Raw genomic sequence first — 9118 nt, 5'->3', positions numbered from 1 at the left:
AGAGTCCCTTGGACTGCAAGAAGATGCAACCAGTCCGTCCTAAAGGAAATCAGTCCTGAATATTCATTGGAAGGGCTCATGTTGAAGCTGAAACTCCAATACTTTGGCCACCTGATGAGAAGAACTGACTGATTTGAAAAGACCCTGATGCTGAGAAATATTGAAGGCAGGAAGAGAAGGGGACGACAGAGGATGAGATGGTTGGATGGCATCACCGACTCAATGGACATGGGTTTGAGTGAACTCCAGGAGTTGGTGATGGACAGGGAGGCCTGGTGTGCTGCAGTCCATCGCAAAGAGTCGGACACAACTGAGTGACTGAACTGAACTGAACTGTATGGGCCTAATATCAGCTCCTCCCTTACATGCTGTCACCAGGGTTGAATGAAATAATGTATTCAGAGCACGGAGCACCGTTCCTGGGGTAGAGCTAGCAGCCAGGAAATGCTGGCAACTGTGGTTGGTGTTATCGCCGTCATCATCACTATTGGGGGTAACATCTTTCCAGGTTCCAGTTTCAACGCAATCTATTACTTCAGCCTGATGTAAAAAATGCAACACTTTCAGGGTTGAGTTGCTTGTGTTTCAGCTTCTTCAGGAGGCATGGTTGGGAAAGCCTTGGACTCCAGTAGCATCTTGGATATCTCTGGTTCAGGATGATGACCCAGATGGGGATGAAACTGTGGGGCATGTGTGTTCTGGGTGTTTGCTAAGTGGGAACTTTTCCCAGCCTCTATGCCTGTGAGGCTTTCTCGGTGTGATTGATCCTCTGGGTTTATCGGCCTCACTGTTTCCATCTTTCTTTCTCCCTCCTTCTTTTCTTCCTTCCTTTTCTCCTTTCTCTCTGTCTTTCTCACTTTCTCTCTCTTATCTTTCTTCCTTTCATTTCTTTTTTTGGCTGCACCTCATGGCACCCCACTCCAGTACTCTTGCCTGGAATATCCCATGGACAGAGGAGCCTGGTGGGCTGCAGTCCATGGGGTCACTAGGAGTCGGACAGGACTGAGTGACTTCACTTTCACTTTTCACTTTCATGCATTGGAGAAGGAAATGGCAACCCACTCCAGTGTTCTTGCCTGGAGAATCCCAGGGACGGGGGAGCCTGGTGGGCTGCTATCTATGGGGTCGCACAGAGTCGGACACAACGGAAGCGACTTAGCAGCAGCAGCAGCAAGGCATGTGGGATCTTAATTAACCCCACCAGGGATCAAAACCACACCCCAGCATTGGAAGCGTGGAGTCTTAACCACTCAACTGCCTGGAAAGTCCCCTTTCTTTTGTTTTTACACTTTAGATTTTTTTTAATTTATTGAAGTAACATTGGTTTATAAGATTATGTAAGTTTTACTGTATACAACATTGTTTTCCTACTTCTATATACCATACGTTGTGGTCACAACCAAAAATACAATTTCCATCTGTCACCATTCATCTGAACTGAGCCCTTTTACCTATTTCGCTCTCCCCACCCCTCACCCCTTCTCCTCTGATAATTGCTACTCTGTTCTCTGCATCTAAGTGTTATTTTGATTGTTTATTCATTTTTGTTTTGTTAATTTGTTTTTAGAGTCCACACAGGAGTGAAATCATACGGTATTTGTCTTTCTCCATCTGACTCATTTAGCATAATACCCTTAGCATAATACCCTCATGCTCCATTCATGTTGGCACAAATGGCAAGTTTCATCTGGTTTTATTTCAGAGTAGTATTCCATTGTGCGCGCGCGTGTGTGTATATATACATAAAACATCTTTATCAGTTAATCTGTTGGTGGTACCTCACTGTTTCTTTTATTTTTAAAAATATTTAATTTATTTGTTTATGGCTGGGCTCGGTCCTCATTGCACAACTCGGCTTCTTATTGTGGTGGCTTCTCTTGTGGCTCAAGGGCTCTAGAGTGTGCGCCTCAGTAGTTGTACTGCGTGGGCTCAACAGCTGTGGTTCCTGGGCTCTAGAGCACAAGCTCGATAGTTGTCGTGCACAAGATTAGTTGCTCCAAAGTACGTGGGATCTTCCTGGACCAGGGCTCGAGCCTGTGTCTCCTGCACTGGCAGGCAGGTTCTTTACCACTGAGCCACCAGGGAAGCCCAGATGGTGCCTCAGTGTTTCTTGAGTGAACGCATCTGTGCACCTGTCCATGCTTTTACTTTAGCGGCCATGCGTTTTTTTGTGTGGGTACTACTGGTCACTGGGTCCTTTCCCACGTGGTCCGGGTAGGCTTATTTGCGGGAGCCGTGGCTGAGTGAGGAGCTCCGAGGCTGACGTAAATGGAGGGGGATAGGCTGCTTCCTAAGGAGGACTGGGCTTGGAAATGTCCTTTTCATGCAGGCAGAGGTTAAAGATTCTTTCTGAAAGTAAATATTCCTAAACCTAACTCAGAGCATGGCGGGAGCTTAGAATTCCTCCCTGGACCAATACTCTCCTCGTACTGACTAGGGGAGGGGGTGTCCTAAGACTAGCCGGTGACTGCGAGTGGATGAGGGGCGGACTGCTAGGGCTGTGGGCCGCAGTTGGGCATCTCCCTGGCCCCACTCCTTTCGTCCAATGATCTCAGAAAGGACCCTGTGTTGAGGCAGAAGTCTCAGCTGAGAACCTGGCATCAGGCATAGCCTTTAGCCAGACCTGGGTAGGGACCTTTCTGAGAAAAGGCTCCTAGAGGGAGTAGGCGTTCCTCAATGAACAAAGAATCTTTAAAAGTATTCAGTTCAGTTCAGTTCAGTTGCTCAGTCGTGTCCGACTCTTTGCGACCCCATGAATCACAGCACGCCAGGCCTCCCTGTCCATCACCAACTCCCGGAGTTCACTCAGACTCACGTCCATCGAGTCAGTGATGCCATCCAGCCATCTCATCCTCTGTCGTCCCCTTCTCCTCCTGCCCCCAATCCCTCCCAGCATCAGAGTCTTTTCCAATGAGTCAATTCTTTGCATGAGGTGGCCAAAGGACTGGAGTTTCAGCTTTAGCATCATTCCTTCCGAAGAAATCCCAGGGCTGATCTCCTTCAGAATGGACTGGTTGGATCTCCTTGCAGTCCAAGGGACTCTCAGGAGTCTTCTCCAACACCACAGTTCAAAAGCATCAATTCTTCGGTGCTCAGCCTTCTTCACAGTCCAACTCTCACATCCGTACATGACCACAGGAAAAACCATAGCCTTGACTAGACGGACCTTTGTTGGCAAAGTAATGTCTCTGCTTTTGAATATGCTATCTAGGTTGGTCATAACTTTCCTTCCAAGGAGTAAGCGTCTTTTAATTTCATGGCTGCAGTCACCATCTGCAGTGATTTTGGAGCCCAGAAAAATAAAGTCTGACACTGTTTCCACTGTTTCCCCATCTATTTCCCATGAAGTGATGGGACCGGATGCCATGGTCTTCGTTTTCTGAATGTTGAGCTTTAAGCCAACTTTTTCACTCTCCACTTTCACTTTCATCAAGAGGCTTTTGAGTTCCTCTTCACTTTCTGCCATCAGGGTGGTGTCATCTGCATATATAAGGTTATTCATATTTCTCCCAGCAATCTTGATTCCAGCTTGTGCTTCATCCAGTCCAGCATTTCTCATGATGTACTCTGCATATAAGTTAAATAAGCAGGGAGACAATATACAGCCTTGACGAACTCCTTTTCCTATCTGAAACCAGTCTGCTGTTCCATGTCTAACTGTTGCTTCCTGACCTGCATACAGGTTTCTCAAGAGGAGGTCAGGTGGTCTGGTATTCCCATGTCTTTCAGAATTTTCCACAGTTTATTGTGATCCACACAGTCAAAGGCTTTGGCATAGTCAATAAAGCAGAAATAGATGTTTTTCTGGAACTCTCTTGCTTTTCCCATGATCCAGTGGATGTTGGCTGTGCTGGTGCGGGGGGCCTAGAGGAGCTATCCCACGTTGAAGGTCAGGAAGGGTGGCAGTGAGGAGATACCCCTCATCCAAGGTAAGGAGCAATGGCTGTGCTTTGCTGGAGCAGCCGTGAAGAGATACCCCACGCCCAAGGTAAGAGAAACCCAAGTAAGATGGTAAGTGTTGCAAGAGGGCATTAGAGGGCAGACACACTGAAACCATACTCACAGAAAACTAGTCAGTCTAATCACACTAGGACCACAGCCTTGTCTAACTCAATGAAACTAAGCCATGCCCGTGGGGCAACCCAAGACAGGCGGGTCATGGTGGAGAGATCTGACAGAATGTGGTCCACTGGAGAAGGGAATGGCAAACCACTTCAGTATTCTTGCCTTGAGAACCCCATGAACAGTATGAAAAGGCAAAATGATAGGATACTGAAAGAGAAACTCCCCAGGTCAGTAGGTGCCCAATATGCTACTGGAGATCAGTGGAGAAATAACTCCAGAAAGAATGAAGGGATGGAGCCAAAGCAAAAAGAATACCCAGCTGTGGATGTGACTGGTGATAGAAGCAAGGTCCTATGCTGTAAAGAGCAATATTGCATAGGAACCTGGAATGTCAGGTCCATGAATCAAGGCAAATTGGAAGTGGTCAAACAGGAGATGGCAAGAGTGACTGTCGACATTCTAGGAATCAGCGAACTAAAATGGACTGGAATGGGTGAATTTAACTCAGATGACCATTATATCTACTACTGCGGGCAGGAATCCCTCAGAAGAAATGGAGTTTTGGTCAACAATGGAGTCATGGTCAACAAAAGAGTCTGAAATGCAGTACTTGGATGCAATCTCAAAAACCACAGAATGATCTCTGTTCGTTTCCAAGGCAAACCATTCAATATCACAGTAATCCAAGTCTATGCCCCAACCAGTAATGCTGAAGAAGCTGAAGTTGAACGGTTCTATGAAGACCTACAAGACCTTTTAGAACTAACACCCCAAAAAATGTGCTTTTCATAATAGGGGACTGGAATGCAAAAGTAGGAAGTCAAGAAACACCTGGAGTAACAGGCAAATTTGGCCTTGGAATATGGAATGAAGCAGGGCAAAGACTAATAGAGTTTTGCCAAGAAAATGCACTGGTCATAACAAACACCCTCTTCCAACAACGCAAGAGAAGACTCTATACATGGACATTACCAGATGGTCAATACTGAAATCAGATTGATTATATTCTTTGCAGCCAAAGATGGAGAAGCTCTACACAGTCAGCAAAAACAAGACCAGGAGCTGACTGTGGCTCAGACCATAAACTCCTTATTGCCAAATTCAGACTTAAATTGAAGAAAGTAGGGAAAACCCCTAGACCATTCAGGTATGACCTAAATCAAATCCCTTATGATTATACAGTGGAAGTGAGAAATAGATTTAAGGGACTAGATCTGATAGATAGAGTGCCTGATGAACTATGCAATGAGGTTCATGACATTGTACAGGAGACAGTGATCAAGACCATTCCCATGGAAAAGAAATGCAAAAAAGCAAAATGGCTGTCTGGGGAGGCCTTACTAATAGCTGTGAAAAGAAGAGAAGTGAAAAGCAAAGGAGAAAAGGAAAAATATAAACATCTGAATGCAGAGTTCCAAAGAATAGCAAGAAGAGATAAGAAAGCCTTCTTCAGCGATCAGTGCAAAGAAATAGAGGAAAACAACAGAATGGGAAAGACTAGAGATCTCTTCAAGAAAATCAGAGATACCAAAGGAACATTTCATGCAAAGATGGGCTCGATAAACGACAGAAATGGTATGGACCTAACAGAAGCAGAAGATATTAAGAAGAGGTGACAAGAATACACAGAAGAACTGTACAGAAAAGATCTTCATGACCCAGATAATCACGATGGTGTGATCACTGACCTAGAGCCAGACATCCTGGAATGTGAAGTCAAGTGGGCCTTAGAAAGCATCACTACGAACAAAGCTAGTGGAGGTGATAGAATTCCAGTTGAGCTATTCCAAATCCTGAAAGATGATGCTGTGAAAGTGCTGCACTCAATATGCCAGCAAATTTGGAAAACTCAGCAGTGGCCACAGGACTGGAAAAGGTTAGTTTTCATTCCAATCCCAAAGAAAGGCAATGCCAAAGAATGTTCAAACTACTGCACAATTGCACTCATCTCACATGCTAGTAAAGTAATGCTCAAAATTCTCCAAGCCAGGCTTCAGCAATATGTGAACCATGAACTTCCTGATGTTCAAGCTGGTTTTAGAAAAGGCAGAGGAACCAGAGATCAAATAGCCAACATCCGCTGGATCATGGAAAAAGCAAGAGAGCTCCAGAAAAACATCTATTTCTGCTTTATTGACTATGCCAAAGCCTTTGACTGTGTGGATCACAATAAACTGTGGAAAATTCTGAAAGACATGGGAATACCAGACCACCTGACCTCCTCTTGAGAAACCTGTATGCGGGTCAGGAAGCAACAGTTAGAACTAGACATGGAACAACAGACTGGTTTCAGATAGGAAAAGGAGTTCGTCAAGGCTGTATATTGTCACCCTGTTTATTTAACTTATATGCAGAGTACATCATGAGAAACGCTGGACTGGAAGAAACACAAGCTGGAATCAAGATTGCTGGGAGAAATATGAATAACCTCAGATATGCAGATGACACCACCCTGATGGCAGAAAGTGAAGAAGAACTCAAAAGCCTCTTGATGAAAGTGAAAGTGGGGAGTGAAAAAGTTGGCTTAAAGCTCAACATTCAGAAAACGAAGATCATGGCATCTGGTCCCATCACTTCATGGGAAATAGATGGGGAAACAGTGGAAACAGTGGCAGACTTTATTTTTCTGGGCTCCAAAATCACTGCAGATGGTGACTGCAGCCATGAAATTAAAAGACTCTTACTCCTTGGAAGGAAAGTTATGACCAACCTAGATAGCATATTCAAAAGCAGAGACATTACTTTGCCAACAAAGGTTCGTCTAGTCAAGGCTATGGTTTTTCCTGTGGTCATGTATGGATGTGAGAGTTGGACTGTGAAGAAGGCTGAGCACCGAAGAATTGATGCTTTTGAACTGTGGTGTTGGAGAAGACTCCTGAGAGTCCCTTGGACTGCAAGGAGATCCAACCAGTCCATTCTGAAGGAGATCAGCCCTGGGATTTCTTTGGAAGGAATGATGCTAAAGCTGAAACTCCAGAACTTTGGCCACCTCATGTGAAGAGTTGACTCATTGAAAAAGACTCTGATGCTGGGAGGGATTGGGGGCAGGAGGAGAAGGGGACGACAGAGGATGAGATGGCTGGATGGCATCACTGACTCGATGGACGTGAGTCTGAGTGAACTCTGGGAGTTGGTGATGGACAGGGAGGCCTGGCGTGCTGTGATTCATGGGGTCGCAAAGAGTCGGACACGACTGAGGGACTGAACTGATCTGATCCTCTGCCTTTTCTAAAACCAGCTTGAACATCAGGAAGTTCATGGTTCACGTATTGCTGAAGCCTGGCTTGGAGAATTTTAGTATATCCCAAATATTACATGGGACATACTTATAGTAAAAATGATTTGCTCTTAGTCTGAAGTTCAGATTTAACCAGGCATGTTGTATTTCCATTTGTTGGCTGACAACTCTATTTCAGGGCCAGGAGGCAGGGGGCTGGTGGAGAAGTAGGGGTGGTGGGGGGTCATATTCCACCCAAGGACAGCTGCCTCAGGTCCACCCAAGCCAGCTTGTACCTGTTGAGTAGTTCCTGGGGCCAGCCTCACGCTGGGAGTAGTGGGAGTGACATGCTCTGGGTCCCACGGCTCTGCCTAGACCCACATGCTCGTTTCAGTGGGCCTGCATGTGGGAGCGGGTTACTGCACGGGGTCTGGAAACCAGACTGATCAGTGGGAGCTCTCCTGCAGATGTGGCCGCTGTTTTCCAAAAGTCAAGAGATACCATTGTGATGAATAAAATGCACATTTGTTTAAAGGCAAGCATTACATAACAGCTTTTGGCTCTTAGAGCTTTCTCTCAAGAAAATACCAAAATGTACTTACTAGGGTAGAGGAACACTTTTGGAGTTTTCATACTGGAAAAAAAATCTAAGGACTATTAGGACTGAGAACTCTAGGACATGACTTTTCATGGACCATGGACACAGTGGACCTCTGCTGAAGCCTATGGACTTTTTCTTGGTGTTTTCAAACATATACAATCAAATCCATAGGTCACAAAAGGAACCAGTGGTGCAAAAATACAGAGATCAAACCATGAAGGAAACAGCTTTATGAAAGAGTAACAGGCTTCTTTACTGACACTTTGGTGGTGGTCATTTAAAAGTAGAGATGGGTAGATATTTCAAAAGATGGGCAATAATTCCAATGTGATCTCAAAATATCTGATTTCTACTGGTGACAATGTCACAGTTTCTGCAAATACTACTGTAGATTGTTCCCTGCATTTCAGTTCTCTGCTAAATTTCAGTTTGAGGCTTGTGTAAATACATATTGTTTTCTCATCTGAAGTCATGGATCCCTGAATTCTACCCACAAACCTTTTGCGGTAGGGCCCAATAGGCATTGGGACCTGGACATTCTGGAGACAAGGCCCGAGGGGAGGGCTTTAGGCAATGCTGATAACCCAGTGAGAAGGAGGCCCTGGTTTATTTTAAATTTAAGTGGTAGAAGAACTCACACAATACAAACACAAATGTAGGACTTCCCTGGTGGTCCAGTGGTTAAGCATCCAACTTTCAATGCAGGGGACATCCATCCCTGGTCAAGGAACTAAAATCCCACATGCTGCAGAGCAACTAAAAGAGAAACCCATCTTGCAACCACAGGAAAAAAAAAATTATTCCATAAAAAAAAAATAAAACAAACATAAATGAAGACATGAACGTACCTGGGCAACTTGATAAGCATATTGTCACAGGAATTAGGACTTGAGATAAGGATGTTCAGAGTTCATAAATAATGCCCTCTTGCAGGATGTCAACTCTCACCCCAGTGTGACTGCCTGTTAAAGCCTCAGGCTGAGCTAATCAAGAATATCTGCATTCCAAATATTCAACATTGGAATTAATCTTGAGCTGGCTGTGGATCGAGGCCTTTTATGTATGAATTTTAATTTTTTCCAGGCTTATTGAGATATAATTGACACATAACATTGTGTAAGTTTAAGGTGAGCAACCGTGATTTGATAAACGCATACACTGTGAAATAATAATCATAATCATAATAAGATTAGCCAACATCTATGAATGGACAGGGAGGCCTGGCGTGCTGCGAT

This window comes from Bos indicus, chromosome 11, assembly GCF_029378745.1.
Source record: "Bos indicus isolate NIAB-ARS_2022 breed Sahiwal x Tharparkar chromosome 11, NIAB-ARS_B.indTharparkar_mat_pri_1.0, whole genome shotgun sequence".
Taxonomy (NCBI): Eukaryota; Metazoa; Chordata; class Mammalia; order Artiodactyla; family Bovidae; genus Bos; species Bos indicus.
Note: the sequence above shows the minus strand (reverse complement) of the source record.